The sequence below is a fragment of the Heptranchias perlo genome, chromosome 11 (assembly GCF_035084215.1).
Source record: "Heptranchias perlo isolate sHepPer1 chromosome 11, sHepPer1.hap1, whole genome shotgun sequence".
NCBI classification, from domain to species: Eukaryota; Metazoa; Chordata; class Chondrichthyes; order Hexanchiformes; family Hexanchidae; genus Heptranchias; species Heptranchias perlo.
Window position 1 is genome coordinate 8358546 of NC_090335.1, and position 19984 is coordinate 8378529.

The following is a 19984-nucleotide window of genomic DNA, read 5'->3' on the forward strand; positions in this document are numbered from 1 at the left end:
TGTCATAATATATCTCAAAGGGTAACTGTTAGTCCTACCACACACAAAAATTCAGTTTCAATTCATAGGAGACAATCTACTTCTGAAAACTGCCGTTTTGCTGTGAATGCAAAGTTTAGGTGCTGGGAGTGAGCCTCAATCATAACAGCAAGTCCAGGTGGGCTGTTTCCCAGAGGCTGCTGAACAGTGGTGCAATGTGATTCATGCCTCTGGGATCGGTCTGAGTGGTTCAGCCGTGTACACCCTGTGCTGCTGTGTGGGGTCTCGGACACACTGTCCCTCCTCACTCAGAGAACGCTGCTCACTAGAGATTTCAGATTTGGCCCAGAAATTCCCAAATGTCCTTTTTTCCTCAGCTGAGGTAGTCACGAACACTGATTGGGTCATCCCATTTCCCAAGCTTCTGCCCTTACTCACCCCCAATCATCCCTCTTGTTCGCACTTTCCATCCCACCAGACTCCATATTCTTCTGTAGACCTTTGGACCACCCGAGGTATGTCTCCTGCTCTCTGCTGGCTGTAGTGCTGGGCTGTCTGCTGCTCAGTCCAGCTTGGCTACATCTTGCTCTCTCCCATTGTGAGCTTAAAAGGATTAAATTCTGGGGACAGGTTGCATAGACTAGGCTTGTATTCTCTTGAGTATAAAAGATTAAGGGATGATCTGATCGAGGTGTTTAAGATGATTGAAGGATTTGATGGGATAGATAGAGAGAAACTATTTCTTTTGGTGGGGGAGTCCAGAACAAGGTGGAATAACCTTAAAACTAGAGTTAGGTTGTTCAGGGGGGTGATGTCAGGAAGCACTTCTTCACACAAAGGGTAGTGGAAATCTGGAACCATCTCTCCCAAAAAGCTGTTGAGGCTGGGGGTCAATTGAAAATTTCAAAACTGAGATTGATAGATTTTTGTTAGGCAAGGGTATTGAGGGATATGGAACCCAGGCAGGTAGATGGAGTTGAGATACAGATCAGTCATGATCTAATTGAATGGCGGAACAGGCTCGAGGGGCTGAATTGCCTCCTCCTTTAGAGCACCTCTGTTGTGGCTGGTAGACTTTCTCAGATCATACAGTTCCCATTGCCATGATCCTAGTGGCTTTTCTGAGCCATGATTCAGGAATTGCACACCGAACCATGCCCTTTGGCCCATCCAGTCTATGTTGGTGTTTATCCTCCACTCAAGCAGTATCATATTCCCCTGTACTCACCCTGTTCCCATATCCCTTTAATCCCTTTCCTCCCACCTAACCTATTCTTAAATGTTGATATTGTCTCTGCCTCAATCATCAAATCCAGTAGTGCATCCACAGCTTCACAACCCTCTGTGTAAAAAGGTTTCTCCTGCTCTCTGTCCTAAATCTCTTACATTTAACCTCATATCTATGTCCCCTTATCCCAGACCCCTCAACCCGTGGTTGAGTCTGTTTCTATCCACGCTGTGCCATCCCGTCATAACTTTATTTACCTCTGTCAAAGCACCCGCAATCTTATCGGCTCTAACAGAAACAGCACCAACTTTTCAAGCCTTTGCATTTGTGTTTCCTCACAACAGATCAAGAATGTTTAGAAGCTCCTACCCCCCAGAAAAAACAAAATAAAATGAATTTCTTTCATTTAAATTAATCCAACTGCAATCCAAATCTTTGTTTTCAATACAAAAGGTGGGTGATGGGAAAGTTATATGTAATTAACAGGAATGTTACATCTTACGATGCACCTAAGTGGGCTCGTTCATCAATCTTCTTTAACAGTGGCTTTTCTGAGAGTGAAAAGGGTCTGCAAATTAATGAATGTTTTGCACATTTTCAAATAGCACATAGTCTGGTAAAGAAGAGCAACAAATATTTATATTCTCTTGCCACATTGCTAATTGAATTATGCAAACTGCGCTTACACTCCGTGCATCACTCAAAGCAGGAGGGAATTGGGCGACATGAAAAGAAGCAGTTTTCCTAACTTCTGTTTTTGTTTCACATTAAAGGTCGTGCTTCACTTTAAACCGAGAGGTGAGATGGGGCTCTTTGATCAGAATTCCAAGGTAAGACATGGGCTGTGTAGAAAACAACAACTACTTACATCTATCTAGCGCCTTTAACACAGTAAAACGTCCCGAGGCGCTTCACACGAGCGTTAGTAGACAAAATTTGACACCGAGCCACATAAGGAGCTATTAGGACAGCTGACCAAAAGCTTGGTCAAAGAGGTAGGTTTTAAGGAGCGTCTTCAAGGTGGAGAGAGAGGTAGAGAGGCGGAAAGGTTCAGGGAGGGAATTCCAGATCTTAGGGTCTAGGCAGCTGAAGCCACGGCCGCCAATGGTGGAGCGATGAAAATAATGGATGTGCGAGAGGCCAGAATTGGAGAAGTGCAAAGATCTCAGAGGGTTGTAGAGCTGGAGGAGGTTACAGAGATAGGGAGGGGCGAGGCCATGGAGGGATTTGAAAACAAGGATGAAAATTTTAAATTCGAGGTGTTGCCGTACTGGGAGCCAATGTAGGTCAGTAAGCACTAGGGGTTTTGGGTGAATGGGACTTGGTGCGGGTTAGGATACGGGCAGCAGAGTTTTGGAAGAGCTCAAGTTTATAGAGGGTGGATGATTATCTAACATGTGCTAACAGCAGATGAAGCTCTGCAGCACTTGCCTGCAAATGGAAAACTTATCCTCAAATGTTCAAATATATTGAAATTGGCTTTCAACATGAGGCAAAACATTGCCTTTGAAATAAAAGTGAGTAATGAATGGCTTTTAGGCATCCATAAGATAACCTTTCAGTTTGTCGGAATACAAATAAACACCTGCACAAATGGGAATCTGGAGAGAAGCCAATAAACTGCATCAAACACACACACCCCTCTGTAACCAGCACTATTCATCACACACACACACCTCTCAGTAACCAGTACCATTCACCAAACACACACACACCTCTCTGTAACCAGTACTATTCACCAAACACACACACACCCCTCTGTAACCAGCACTATTCATCACACACACACCTCTCTGTAACCAGCACTATTCACTAAACACACACACACCTCTCTGTAACCAGTACTATTCACCAAACACACACACACCTCTCTGTAACCAGCACTATTCACCAAACACACACACACCTCTCTGTAACCAGCACTATTCACTAAACACACACACCTCTCTGTAACCAGCACAATTCATCACACACACACACCTCTCTGTAACCAGCACTATTCATCAAACACACACACACCTCTCTGTAACCAGCACAATTCATCACACACACACACCCCTCTGTAACCAGCACTATTCACCAAACACACACACACCTCTCTGTAACCAGCACTATTCACTAAACACACACACCTCTCTGTAACCAGCACTATTCATCACACACACACACCTCTCTGTAACCAGCACTATTCACTGAACACACACACACCTCTCTGTAACCAGCACTATTCATCAAACACACACACACCTCTCTGTAACCAGCACAATTCATCACACACACACACCTCTCTGTAACCAGCACTATTCATCAAACACACACACCTCTCTGTAACCAGCACTATTCACTAAACACACACACACCTCTCTGTAACCAGCACTATTCATCACACACACACACACCTCTCTGTAACCAGCACTATTCACTAAACACACACACCTCTCTGTAACCAGCACTATTCACTAAACACACACACACCTCTCTGTAACCAGCACTATTCACTAAACACACACACCTCTCTGTAACCAGCACTATTCATCAAACACACACACACCTCTCTGTAACCAGCACTATTCACCAAACACACACACACCTCTCTGTAACCAGCACTATTCATCAAACACACACACCTCTCTGTAACCAGCACTATTCATCACACACACACACACACCTCTCTGTAACCAGCACTATTCACTAAACACACACACCTCTCTGTAACCAGCACTATTCATCAAACACACACACAGCTCTCTGTAACCAGCACTATTCATCAAACACACACACCTCTCTGTAACCAGCACTATTCACTAAACACACACACACCTCTCTGTAACCAGCACTATTCATCAAACACACACACCTCTCTGTAACCAGCACTATTCACTAAACACACACACACCTCTCTGTAACCAGCACTATTCACCAAACACACACACCTCTCTGTAACCAGCACTATTCACTAAACACACACACACCTCTCTGTAACCAGCACTATTCACTAAACACACACACACCTCTCTGTAACCAGCACTATTCATCACACACACACACCTCTCTGTAACCAGCACTATTCATCAAACACACACACCTCTCTGTAACCAGCACTATTCATCACACACACACACCTCTCTGTAACCAGCACTATTCACTAAACACACACACCTCTCTGTAACCAGCACTATTCACCAAACACACACACACCTCTCTGTAACCAGCACTATTCATCAAACACACAAACACCTCTCTGTAACCAGCACTATTCACTAAACACACACACACCTCTCTGTAACCAGTACTATTCACTAAACACACACACCTCTCTGTAACCAGCACTATTCACCAAACACACACACACCTCTCTGTAACCAGCACTATTCATCAAACACACAAACACCTCTCTGTAACCAGCACTATTCACTAAACACACACACACCTCTCTGTAACCAGTACTATTCATCAAACACACACACACCTCTCTGTAACCAGCACTATTCATCAAACACACACACCTCTCTGTAACCAGCACTATTCACCAAACACACACACACCTCTCTGTAACCAGCACTATTCACTAAACACACACACACCTCTCTGTAACCAGCACTATTCACTAAACACACACACACCTCTCTGTAACCAGCACTATTCACTAAACACACACACACCTCTCTGTAACCAGCACTATTCACTAAACACACACACCTCTCTGTAACCAGCACTATTCATCAAACACACACACACCTCTCTGTAACCAGCACTATTCACTAAACACACACACCTCTCTGTAACCAGCACTATTCACTAAACACACACACACACCTCTCTGTAACCAGCACTATTCATCAAACATACACACCCCTCTGTAACCAGCACTATTCATCAAACATACACACACCTCTCTGTAACCAGCACTATTCATCAAACACACACACACCTCTCTGTAACCAGCAATATTCACTAAACACACACACCTCTCTGTAACCAGCACTATTCACTGAACACACACACACCTCTCTGTAACCAGCACTATTCACCAAACACACACACACCTCTCTGTAACCAGCACTATTCATCAAACACACACACCTCTCTGTAACCAGCACTATTCACTAAACACACACACACCTCTCTGTAACCAGCACTATTCACTAAACACACACACCTCTCTGTAACCAGCACTATTCATCAAACACACACACACCTCTCTGTAACCAGCACTATTCACTAAACACACACACCTCTCTGTAACCAGCACTATTCACTAAACACACACACACACCTCTCTGTAACCAGCACTATTCATCAAACATACACACCCCTCTGTAACCAGCACTATTCATCAAACATACACACACCTCTCTGTAACCAGCACTATTCATCAAACACACACACACCTCTCTGTAACCAGCACTATTCATCAAACACACACACACCTCTCTGTAACCAGCACTATTCACTAAACACACACACCTCTCTGTAACCAGCACTATTCACTGAACACACACACACCTCTCTGTAACCAGCACTATTCACCAAACACACACACACCTCTCTGTAACCAGCACTATTCATCAAACACACACACCTCTCTGTAACCAGCACTATTCACTAAACACACACACACCTCTCTGTAACCAGCACTATTCACCAAACACACACACACCTCTCTGTAACCAGCACTATTCACTAAACACACACACCTCTCTGTAACCAGCACTATTCATCACACACACACACACCTCTCTGTAACCAGCACTATTCACTAAACACACACACCTCTCTGTAACCAGCACTATTCACTGAACACACACACACCTCTCTGTAACCAGCACTATTCACCAAACACACACACACCTCTCTGTAACCAGCACTATTCATCAAACACACACACCTCTCTGTAACCAGCACTATTCACCAAACACACACACCTCTCTGTAACCAGCACTATTCACTAAACACACACACCTCTCTGTAACCAGCACTATTCATCAAACACACACACCTCTCTGTAACCAGCACTATTCATCAAACATACACACCCCTCTGTAACCAGCACTATTCACTGAACACACACACACCTCTCTGTAACCAGCACTATTCACTAAACACACACACCTCTCTGTAACCAGCACTATTCATCAAACACACACACCTCTCTGTAACCAGCACTATTCACTAAACACACACACACCTCTCTGTAACCAGCACTATTCACTAAACACACACACCTCTCTGTAACCAGCACTATTCATCACACACACACACCTCTCTGTAACCAGCACTATTCACTGAACACACACACACCTCTCTGTAACCAGCACTATTCACCAAACACACACACACCTCTCTGTAACCAGCACTATTCACTAAACACACACACACACCTCTCTGTAACCAGCGCTATTCACTGAACACACACACACCTCTCTGTAACCAGCACTATTCACTAAACACACACACCTCTCTGTAACCAGCACTATTCATCAAACATACACACCCCTCTGTAACCAGCACTATTCACTAAACACACACACACCTCTCTGTAACCAGCACTATTCATCACACACACACACCTCTCTGTAACCAGCACTATTCACTGAACACACACACACCTCTCTGTAACCAGCACTATTCATCAAACACACACACCTCTCTGTAACCAGCACTATTCATCAAACACACACACACCTCTCTGTAACCAGCACTATTCATCAAACACACACACCTCTCTGTAACCAGCACTATTCACTAAACACACACACACCTCTCTGTAACCAGCACTATTCACTAAACACACACACACCTCTCTGTAACCAGCACTATTCACTAAACACACACACCTCTCTGTAACCAGCACTATTCATCACACACACACACCTCTCTGTAACCAGCACTATTCACTGAACACACACACACCTCTCTGTAACCAGCACTATTCACTAAACACACCTCTCTGTAACCAGCACTATTCACTAAACACACACACCTCTCTGTAACCAGCACTATTCACTAAACACACACACCTCTCTGTAACCAGCACTATTCACTAAACACACACACACCTCTCTGTAACCAGCACTATTCACTAAACACACACACCTCTCTGTAACCAGCACTATTCATCAAACACACACACACCTCTCTGTAACCAGCACTATTCACCAAACACACACACACCTCTCTGTAACCAGCACTATTCATCAAACACACACACCTCTCTGTAACCAGCACTATTCACCAAACACACACACACCTCTCTGTAACCAGCACTATTCACTAAACACACACACCTCTCTGTAACCAGCACTATTCATCACACACACACACACCTCTCTGTAACCAGCACTATTCACCAAACACACACACCTCTCTGTAACCAGCACTATTCACTAAACACACACACACCTCTCTGTAACCAGCACTATTCACTAAACACACACACACACCTCTCTGTAACCAGCACTATTCATCAAACATACACACCCCTCTGTAACCAGCACTATTCACCACACACACACCTCTCTGTAACCAGCACTATTCACCAAACACACACACAGCTCTCTGTAACCAGCACTATTCACCACACACACACACACCTCTCTGTAACCAGCACTATTCACCACACACACACACACCTCTCTGTAACTAGCACAATTCACCAAACACACACACAGCTCTCTGTAACCAGCACTATTCATCAAACACACGCACCTCTCTGTAACCAGCACTATTCACTAAACACACACACCTCTCTGTAACCAGCACTATTCACTAAACACACACACACAGCTCTCTGTAACCAGCACTATTCACCAATCACACACACACCTCTCTGTAACCAGCACAATTCATCAAACACACACACCTCTCTGTAACCAGCACTATTCACTGAACACACACACACCTCTCTGTAACCAGCACTATTCACCAAGCAATTAGGAAGGCAATTGTATGTTGGCCTTTATTGCAAGGGGTTTGGAGTACAAGAGTAAGGAAGTCTTACTACAATCGTACAGGACTTTGGTGAGACCTCATCTGGAGTATAGTTTTGGTTTCCTTATCTAAGGAAGGATATACTTGCCTTGGGGGGGGGCGGGGGGGGGCGGGGGGGGGCGGGGGGGGGGCGGGGGGGGGGGCGGGGGGGGGGGCGGGGGGGGGCGGGGGGGGGGCGGGGGGGGGGCGGGGGGGGGGGCGGGGGGGCGGGGGGGGGTGGGGGGGGGCGGGGGGCGGGGGGGCGGGGGGGGCGGCGGGGCGGGGGGGGGCGGGGGGGGGCGGGGGGGGCGGGGGGGGGCGGGTGGCGGGGGGCGGGGCGGGGGGGGGGCGGGGGGGGGGCGGGGGGCGGGGGCGGGGGGGGGGCGGGGGGGGGGGGTGCAACAAAGGTTCTGTAGATTGATTCCTGGGATGAGAGGGTTGTCCTGTGAGGAGAGGTTGAGTAGAATGGTCCTATACTCTCTGGAGTTTAGAAGAATGAGAGGTGATCTCATTCAAACATATAAGATTCTGAGGGGGCTTGACAGGGTAGATGCTGAGAGGCTGTTTCCCCTGAAGAGTCTAGAACTAGGGGGCATCGTCTCAAGATAAGAGGTCGGCCATTTAAGACTGAGATGAGGAGGAATTTCTTCACTCAGAGGGTGTTGAATCTTCAGAATTCTCTACCCCAGAGGGCTGTGGATGCTGAGTCGTTGAGAATATTCAAGGCTGAGATAGATAGATTTTGGACTCTTGGGGAATCAAGGGATATGGGGATTGGGCGGGAAAGTGGAGTTGAGGTTGAAGATCTTATTGAATAGCAGAGCAGACTCGAGGGGCCGTATGGCCAACTCCTACTCCTATTTCTTATGTTCAAACAGACACACACCTCTCTGTAGCTGGCACTATTCACCACACACACACCTCTCCGTAACCAGCACTATTCATCACACACACACACACCTCTCTGTAACCAGCACTATTCATCACACACACACACACACCTCTCTGTAACCAGCACTATTCACTGAACACACACACCTCTCTGTAACCAGCACTATTCACTGAACACACACACACCTCTCTGTAACCAGCACTATTCATCAAACACACACACACACCTCTCTGTAACCAGCACTATTCATCACACACACACATAGCTCTCTGTAATCAGCACTATTCACTAAACACACACACACACTTCTCTGTAACCAGCACTATTCAACAGCGTTTGCATAATAATAGCAAAGAGCAGCTCCCATCAACATTAAAAAAATCTAGCTGCAAAACTGAATGGATCATGCAAATATTTCTCAATTGGCATCATGATAAGACAAGCACAGATCATCATTACTCAAACTTAATATATTCACTTTCACTGCCAGCTTTGAATACCTCCAGAGCATTTTCCTCACTGCTCGAGGGCAGTGAATCTACAGCAGCTGCTCTTTATAAAGCAGATTGAACAGACCCAGTGAATAGCGAGCAAGACTTTCAACTCTTCCAACTCAAAATACTCATCGACCACCCACAGGTCTTTAGAACCTGTGCAAGGTGGTAAAATTATTAGTTATGTGTGGCTCACTTTCAGAACTAAACGACTGCCATAACGTATTTTCCAATTAAACTGCCAAACCCTGTTATACAGTTCAAATCTGCACAGAAAATTATAATGGTAATGAAAACTCAAGGTACTAACTGGGAAACTTCAAAGCAAGAGCAAAGACTATATTTCTACAAAGCAACAACAACTTGCATTTATATAGCGCCTTTAATGTAGTAAAACGTCCTCAGGAGAGTTATCAGACAAAATTTCACATCGAGCCACATAAGGAGATATTAGAACAGCTGACCAAAAGCTTGGTCAAAGAGGTAGGTTTTAAGGAGCGTCTTAAAGGGGGAGAGAAAGGTAGAGAGGCAGAGAGGTTCAGGGAGGGAATTCCAGAGCTTGGGGCTTTGACAGCTGAAGGCACGGCCGCCAATGGTGGAGCGATTAAAATCGGAGATGCGCAAGAGGCCAGAATTGGAGGAGTGAGAGATCTCGGAGGGTTCTTTAGTTCCTCTCCTGTCTCCCCTCATATCCTCTCCGAGCTCATCTTGACCATGAGACCCACCTCCTATTCCCACTAAACTGCTGATCACCCAACTTCCCTTCCTGGCATCCCAAGGCATTTCTCAGAACCGTAAACAGACAAAAAATTGACACCGAGCTGAAGTGGGAAATATTAACAGAGGTGACTAAAAGTTTGGTCAAAGGGGTAGGTTTTAAAGAGGATCTTAAAGAAGGAGAAAGAGGTGGAGAGACAGAGGGGTTCAGGGAGGGAATCCCAGTCAGCTGAAGGCACGGCCGCCAATGGTGGGGCGAAGGGAGCGAGGGGTGCACAAGAGGCCAGAGTTGGAGGAATGCAGAGTTCTCAGAGGGTTGTAGGGCTGGAGGAGTTACAGAGAGAAGGAGGTGGGTTTCATGAACAAGATGAGCTCATTGAGGGTATGAAAGGAGATAGGAGAGAAACTAGAGAAAGATGCGGGTTCAGGGCTATTATAAATGAAGAGATTTCTAAGTCCATGCTAGTAGTTTATAACATCATAATTTAGCTACAACTTGCATTTATCCAATGCTCCTCATGCGCAGGACAATGTCACAGAACACTTTACAATAGGAGGAAAGGGATACAATGGACACAGAGCTTGGTGGAAGGGGAGAAGAATCGGGAACCAACAGCACGAGGAATGGTTTGAGGAGGCTTTAAAATCACGGAGCGAGGAGGCAAAGGCAGTCGGTACTGGGTAGACAATTCCAGGGGCAGGGGTCCAGTCGATGTACTGGGGCTCCCACTGGTGGAGGGGATGGAGCAAAGGATGAGGAGAAGTCCAATGTAAAAGGAGTGGTGGTTGTGCGCGGGAACACAAGGCAGGAGGAAATCACTAAAGGAAGGTGAGACAAAGCCATGGAGATATTTGAAAACAAGGACGATGGTTTTGAAATCAGCACACTGGAGCATGAGGTGCCAGTAAAGCTTGGAGAGGGTGGGAGCGATGGGTAATTCTTTATTATCATCCTCCCTTTTAACAAACTCCAGCTCACCTTGCATTCTCTATGAACTGTACTAAGTTCCTGTAATAGGCTATTGCAAGATACCCTAGTAACATGTTTGCGTTGCTGTCTAGAATCTGGAACATGGCAGAGAACAATGCACCAGGTGTAGCAAGTACATTTGGTCACTGGGGGAATGCTGATTCTGCAAAATGGAAAATAATTAGAGGAAATTGTGACAGATTAGAGATCAGTCTTATTTCATTTTCTAAGAAACTGTAACCAACTGTAAAAATTCAGCAGTTCTGTTCACTATCACTTTATTAAGAATCTGCAGCATGTTGGATTTGTGGCACTTTGAAGTGCCTTTTCAAAGCTGCATTTTGGGGAAAATTCTCTTCTGACTTGATTGCTATATAGGGGAGGGATCCACATTGCTGGTTGGTTTTGCAGACTGCCACTTGCATAGACTAGGCCTGTATTCCCTCGAGTATAGAAAATTAAGGGGTGAACTAATTGAGGTGTTTAAGATGATTAAAGGATTTGATAGGGTAGATTGAGAGAAACTATCTCCTCTGGTGGGGGAATCTAGAACAAGGGGGCATAACCATAAAATTAGAGCCATGCTGTTCAGGGGTGATGTCAGGAAGCACTTCTTCACACAAAGGGTAGTGGAAATCTGGAACTCTCTCCCCCAAAAAGCTTTTGTGGCTGGGGGTCAATTGAAAATTTCAATACTTAGATTGATAGATTTTTGTTAGACAAGTGTATTAAAGGTTACAGAACAAAAAGAAGGCAGATGGAGTTGAGATAAAGATCAGCCATGATCTAACTGAATGGCGGAACAGGCTTGTGGGGCTGAATGGCCTACTCCTGTTCTTTCGTTCCTATATATAAAGGCAGATAAGTCACCTCTGTCTAGGTAAACTGCTTAACAAGTACCAGATGCAACATTCACTCAGACATTAGAAACAGTTAATACTTATCACTGAGTTGTGAGGAGACAGAGCTAATTGTTTGGGATTTCAGACTCACCAGTGACTGTTGTAGCAGGCTTTTTAGACAAATTACTCGATGCTAAGCTTCATGCTTAATTAAAATTAATTAAAATGCAGAGAGTAGTTGGAATGTGGAACTCGCTCCGACATGGAGTGGTTGAGGCGACTGGGGAAGCTCGGTAAGCTCGTGTGGAGCCTCCTCCCACCTTACTTCATCTCACCCTATCAGCACATCTATTCTTTTCTCCCTCATGAGTTTCTGTGCTGTAAATTCTACATAAAATGTAATGTGCCCGTTAGAGAAATTCTTACAGGAGCCATTTGCTACATTGTGGTGCTGCTGCAAATCGAGGACTCATGAGCTCGTCTTTCTCATGTAAAAATATTTAATCAAGGACACAAGTTGTTTAAAGCACAGCAGGGAACTGATGAGGCTTCCTGCACTTTTATTGTTTTTGTGACAGATTCTTTAATCGAGTGAAACATGTTGGATTTTCTCTTGCTTCTGTTTAATTTTACTTCCTAATAAACCTGATTTACAGTCTGTCAGAGGGTTATTTGTTCACCAGCTGAAATGATCAGTAGTTCACAATGGCAATCTTATCAGTAAACTAAAAAAGAGAAAAGACTTGCATTTATATAGCACCTTGCACGACCTCAGGACGTTCTAAAGCACTTTACAGCCAATGAAGTACTTTTGAAATGTAGTCACTGTTGTAATGTACGAAACGTGGCAGCCAATTTGCACACAGCAAGGTCCCACAAACAGCAATGTGATAATGACCAGATAATCTGTTTTAGTGAAGTTGCTTTAGGGATAAATATTGGCCAGGACACCGGGGAGAATTCCCCTGCTCTTCTTCAAAATAGTGCCGTGGGATCTTTGACCCAAGAGGGCAGACGGTGCCTCGGATTAACGTCTCAGCCGAAAGACAGCACCTCCGACAGTCCAGCGCTCCCTCAGTACTGCACTGAAGTGTCGGCTTGGATTACGTGCTCAGGTTCCTGGAGTGGGATTTGATCCAGAGGCGAGAGTGCTACCGACTGAGTCACAGCAGACACTTTCATCATTTACTCTGTGACTCTCGGTCCCAGATTATTGTGTGTCTACGTTCAAGTTTTGGTTCAGAGGGAGCATGTTCTTACCCATGGAAGGGAACCATTGTCTTTCCCACGAGAAAAACTATCTGGAGCGCATCTGAATCATAAGAGAAATAATTCTGGAAATATTGCATGCAAGGTGCAAACGGACCGCAGCATCGTACTTAGAGAGGAGAGGAAAGCACACTCGAGGAAAAGAGGGCAAAGGAAAGAGGGAAAAACTGACTTGCATTTATATAGCACCAAGTCTCTCAGAAACAATCCAAGATGCTTCACTTAAAATAAATTACACTGGAACTACTGTGAAATAGATCGGAAACTGCCAAACGCAGTAAGTGCTTTAGTTCCACGTTCCGTCAAAATGACTTTCTCTGCCAGGTGCAGACTAGACCTTGGAATCTGCATGGACCACATGTAGCAGTCCCACATTTCTGCAAGGAAAGAGTCGCAGGCAAAGTCAGGTTCTGATCATTAAATATCTGAATTGGAGTTTATTATACTTGCAATAAATGTCCCTGCATATGGACAGAGGGGGAGCTTGTGCCCACAGACAGGGGCAGAGACACACCACAGTTCAATTGGCACAACACCATCCCCTAATGTGAAGGGTTTCTGGGCCTATCTGGCAGCACTCCATTTCATCCACCCACCCACCCACCACTGTGCATTTTGGAGGAGTCGGACTTGGCGTGTGGTCTGAAGCCCTGGCCAGATAAGGTGCTCCTGAGGCCATGGCTGGCCTGTAAGATAATTCTGTGCAGCTGGAAAAGCGCTGAAGCCACAAACTGCTCTGGGTGGGCCCTGCGGGGAACGGCTTTGGACAGCAACAGCTAAGGATTGTATCTAAAAGTCTTTTTTAAATTCAAGAAATGGGAGAAATACAAGTACTGTAACTGGATGCAGAACATTCAGGAAAAGTAAGAATAGTCTACATTCTGACCCATTGCTGTTCTATGAGGAGAAGGCCTGTAACTATCCCTCTCTTTGCAAAACCATCTCCTTTATACAGCCCAGGCAACAGGAAGGAAAACGGTGAGGGGGAAGAACGTACTGCCCCAGGAAGCTGTGGAAGCTACATCATTAAATAAATTTAAAACAGAAATAGACAGTTTCCTAGAAGTAAAGGGAATTAGGGGTTACGGGGAGCGGGCTGGAAATTGGACATGAATTTAAATTTGAGGTTAGGATCAGATCAGCCATGATCTTATTGAATGGCGGAGCAGGCTCGAGGGGCCGATTGGCCTACTCCTGCTCCTGTTTCTTATGTTCTTATGTACTGACACCTATCCATCTCTCAACTCTCCAGCCCTCTTTCTTAGCAGTTTTACAAGCTGCCGTTGCCTTCAGTGAAGTCTGGTACAGATGAATGCCCTGGGATGAAACTGACTGCTGCCCGGGGTGTCCATTATCCTATATGGTGTGGGGTTCCTATCTATGATCAGTTGCACATTGATGACGTGGAAACCCTCGGTGATGGTGTAGGATCTGGTATTGTATCTAGTCAAACGCACTTCACAGGAACATAATCCTTACCTGTTGCTGTCTAAAGCCTTTCCTCGAGTCTGTCCTGCCATTCGATTAGATCATGGCCGATCTGTACCTCAACTCCATTTACCCATCTTTGCTCCATATCCCTCGATACCCTTACCAAACAAAAATCTATCGATCTCAGTCCTGAAAGCTCCAATTGTCCTGCAGCATCCACAGCCTTTTGGGGAAGAGAATTCAAGATTTCTACCACCCTTTGTGTGAAAAAGTGCTCCTGATTTCACTCCTCAGTGGTCTAGCTCTAATGTTAAGATCATTCCCCCTTGTTCTGGATTCCCCCACCAGAGGAAATAGTTTCTCTCTATCGACCCTATCGAATCACTTTATCATCTTAAACACCTCAGTTAGATCATCCCTTCATATTCTATACTCGAGGGAACACCAGACTAGTCTATGCAACCAGACCTCATAATTTAACCCTTTTAGACGTGATATCAGCCTGGTGAATCTGCGCTGCACCCCCTCCAAGGCCAATATATCCTTCCTGAGATGCGGTGCCCAGAACTGAACGTAGTAGTCCAGATGGGGTCTGACCAAGTCTTTGTACAACTGAAGCATAATTTCCTCCCTTTTGTATTCCAGCTCTCTTGAGATAAAGGTCAACATTCCATTATCCTTTTTGATTACTCTTGTACCTGTTCACTAGCTTTTAGTGGTTTGTGTACATGGACATCCAAATCCCTTTGGTTCTCCACAGATTCCCTCCCTAAACCTCTCTACCTCTCAACCTCTCTCTCCTCCTTTAAGACGCTCCTTAAAACCTACCTCTTTGACCAAGCTTTTGGTCACCTGTCCTACTATCTTCTTCTGTGGTTCAAATTTTGTCTGATAACGCTCCTGTGCAGTGCCTTGGGACGTTTTTACTACGTTAAAGGCGCTATATAAATGCAAGTTATTGTTGCTGTCTGACCCTTTGCTCTCCATTCTCTAACTGTAAGCGGGCTCAGTCTAATTGGACGTGAAACTATTACATTCTCAGGAGTTTCTGACCACAACTGCAATTTAATTTGAGCCATTTGTGACTAAGATGATAGTTTGCTAAATTGCAAAAAAACAAAAGTGAAGCCAGGGCTTCTGTCCAGAGATCTGTAAATACAGGAATGGTGATGGGCTGAAATTACAGTGCAAACTGAGTAACTGTGCACTTTAAAATACTATTGGGTGTTAGGAAAGATGTCTTATGCCATCTGCTGGTGACTTTCAGCGTTCACATTACAAAGACAATAAGTTATTTTGAAATTTTTCCAATCTGTTATTTCATGCAAGAAAAGAAAGACTTGCATTTATATAGCACCTTTCACAACCTCAAGACGTCCCAAAGCGCTTTACAGCTAATGAAGTACTTTTGAAGTGTAGTCACTGTTGTAATGTAGGAAACGTGTCAGCCAATTTGCGCACAGCAAGGTCCCACAAACAGCAATGTGATAATGACCAGTTAATCTGTTTTAGTGATGTTGGGTGAGGGATAAATATTGGCCAGGACACCAGGGAGAACTTCCTTGCTCTTCTTCCAAATACTGCTGTGGGATCTTTTACGTCCACCTGATGTCTCTTCCCAAAGACGGCACCTCCGACAGTGCAGCACTACCTCAGTACTTTTTTTTCATTCATTCATGGGATGTGGGCGTCGCTGGCGAGGCCGGCATTTATTGCCCATCCCTAATTGCCCTTGAGAAGGTGGTGGTGAGCCGCCTTCTTGAACCGCTGCAGTCCGTGTGGTGAAGGTTCTCCCACAGTGCTGTTAGGAAGGGAGTTCCAGGATTTTGACCCAGCGACAATGAAGGAACAGCGATATATTTCCAAGTCGGGATGGTGTGTGACTTGGAGGGGAACGTGCAGGTGGTGTTGATCCCATGTGCCTGTTGCCCTTGTCCTTCTAGGCGGTAGAGGTCGTGAGTTTGGGAGGTGCTGTCGAAGAAGCCTTGGCGAGTTGCTGCAGTGCATCCTGTGGATGGTACACAGTGCAGCCACTGTGCGCCGGTGGTGAAGGGAGTGAATGTTTAGGGTGGTGGATGGGGTGCCAATCCAGCGGGCTGCTTTGTCCTGGATGGTGTCGAGCTTCTTGAGTGTTGTTGGAGCTGTACTCAGCCAGGCAAGTGGAGGGTATTCCATCACACTCCTGACTTGTGCCCTGTAGATGGTGGAAAGGCTTTGGGGAGTCAGGAGGTGAGTCACTTGCCGCAGATTTATATGGCTGGTCCAGTTAAGTTTCTGGTCAATGGTGACCCCCAGGATGTTGATGGTGAGGAATTCAGAGATGGGAATGCCGAATCCCCCACCATCAACTGCAGTGAGAAAGATAAGTATCAGGGCTCCCAGGAGAGCTCAGTGCGTTTAGATATGAGTGACTAGCTGAAGAATACAGACCAGGAAGGTAGCAGGTTTGATCCCCAGTCTGTGATAGGTTCCCAGATTTGACTTGGGCAGGGACAGATGGCCTCAATGCCACTGTGTTTGGGAGAGGAAAATCAGCCAGGGTTCCCACTCCTGATTACTATCCAGCTGCCCCACTGGAACAGCACATCTGGATTTCACGCTCAGATGTGATGCCTGCTGTCGTTGAATAAGCTGGCACCAATCAGTTGCATCAATAATGGCCAAGTGACGGATGGATATGAAATGCTCTATAATGCGCTATCGACATTGTTCAGGATAGGAAAGAATAAAACTAGCAGAGAAATCTGGTGGAAAGCAATCAGTTCCCCTGTGCTGCTTTTATTAATCCAGTGTTGAATTAATTAACACTGGCAAGCCATTTAATATAACATTTCTCAACAGAAACCTCCGAATAGAAAGTACCCCATTGTGTGGAATATTCCAGCTCCCCTCCCTTACTCTGACTGTGGAATTAATAGGTGTGAATGAGTGTCAGCTCACTAACCAGCAACTCTTCCCAAAATCTCTCTCCAGTGACAAGAGCTCACACGAGGTGGATGGAAGCATACTCCAAAGGTGCAATGACTGGTGGTTAGATGATGGAACACTGCTCCAGCTTTATATTTGTGAGCGTGACACCATCTGAACCCTTCCGTAACGTAACGCACGTGTAACCTAACCTATTCCTTGTTATTCTATGTTTAATTAGACTCTTTGGGTTCATTATCACCATCGAAAGATAACACAATAGAAGTAATTTTGTATTTAAGTATATGTTCCAATGAGATGTACAACACAATGCAGAGAAAAGAAAGAACTTGTATTTATACAGAGCATTTCATATCCTCAGGACATTACAAAGTGCTTCACAGCCAATTACCAAAAGTATTAAGGGATATGGGCCAAAGGCGGGTATATGGAGTTAGATCACAGATCAGCCATGATCTTATCAAATGGCGGAGCAGGCACGAGGGGCTGAATGGCCTACTCCTGTTCCTATGTTCCTAAGTACTTTTGAAGTGCAGTCACTCATAGAATCATGGAAAATTTACGGCACAGAAGGAGGCCATTTGCGCCGGCTGAAAATGCGCCATCCAGCCTAACCCCACTTTCCAGCACTTGGCCTTGTAGGTTACGGCACTTCAGGTACACATCCTGGTACTTTTTAAATGAGTTGAGGGTTTCTGCCTCTACCACCCTTTCAGGCAGTGAGTTCCAGACTCCCACCACCCTCTGGGTGAAAAGTTTTTTCCTCAGCTCCCCTCTAATCCTTCTACCAATCACTTTAAATCTATGCCCGCTTGTTATTGACCCCTCTGCTAAGCGAAATAGGTCCTTCCTATCCACTCTATATAGGCCCCTCAGCCTCCTCTGTTTCAAGAAAACAACCCCAGCCTATCAAATCTTTTCTCTTAGCTAAAATTCTCCAGTCCTGGCAACATTCTCGTAAATCTCCTCTGTACCCTCTCTAGTGCAATTACATCCTTCCTGTAATGTGCTGACCAGAACTGTGCATAGTACTCAAGCTGTGGCCTAACTAGTGTTTTATCCAGTTCTAGCATAACCTCCCTGCTCTTATATTCTATGCCTCGGCTAATATTCCATATGCCTTCTTAAGCACCTTATCTACCTGTCCTGCTACCTTCAGGGATCTGTGGACATGCACTCCAAAGTCCCTCACTTCCTCTACACCTTTCAGTATCCTCCAATTTATTGTGTACTCCCTTGCCTTGTTTGCCCTCCCCAAATGCAGTACCTCACACTTCTCTGGATTGAATTCCGTTTGTCACTTTTCTGCCCACCTGACTAGTCCATTGATATCTTTCTGCAGTCTACAGCTTTCCTCCTCACTATCAAACACACGGCCAATTTTTGTATCATCTGCAAACTTCTTAATCATGCCCCCTACATTTATGTCTAAATCATTAATATATATCACAAAAAGCAAGGGACCTAGAACTGAGCCCTGCGGAACCCCACTGGAAACAGCCTTCCATTCACAAAAACACCCATTGACCATTACCCTTTGCCTCCTGCCACTGAGCCAATTTTGGATCCAACTTGCCACTCTCCCTTGGATCCCAAGGGCTTGTACTTTTTTGACCAGTCTGCCAAGTGGGACCTTGTCAAAGGCCTTGCTAAAATCCATGTAGACTACATCAAATGCGCTATCCTCATTGACCCTCCTTGTTACCTCCTCAAAAAATTCAATCAAGTCATTCAGACACGACCGTCCCTTAACAAATCCATACTGACTGTCCTTGATCACTCCGTGCCTTTCTAATTGACGGTTTATCCTGTCTCTCAGAATTGATTCCAATCATTTGCTCACCACCAAGGTTAGGCTGACTGGCCTGTAATTACTCGGTCTATCCTTCGCTCCCTTTTTAAACAATGGTACAACGTTAGCAGTCCTCCAATCCTCCGGCACTAAGCCTGTATCCAGTGAGGATTGGAAAGTGATGGTCAGACCCTCAGAGTCACTGTTGTTATGCAGGCAAATATGGCAGGCAATTTTCACACAGCAAGCTCCCACAAAGGACGAATAGAGTGACTGACTAGATACTCTGTTTTTGGTTATATTGGTTGAGGGGCGAATATTGGCCAAGACACAGGGAGTACGCTATAGGTTGTCTCTGTCTCACTAAACGTGCAGACAGGGTCTCAGTTTAATGTCACATCTAAAAGGTGGCACCTCCGACAGTGCAGCATTCCCTCAGTACTGCACTGGAGTGTCAGCCTCGATTATGTGCT

General features: G+C 45.4%; 1 protein-coding gene across 1 annotated transcript in view; it reads right to left on the reverse strand.

The window, feature by feature from the left end:
• Positions 1 to 19984, reverse strand: part of vwa8 (von Willebrand factor A domain containing 8) — a 387545-nt gene that overhangs the window by 65741 nt on the left and 301820 nt on the right. The window lies entirely within an intron of this gene.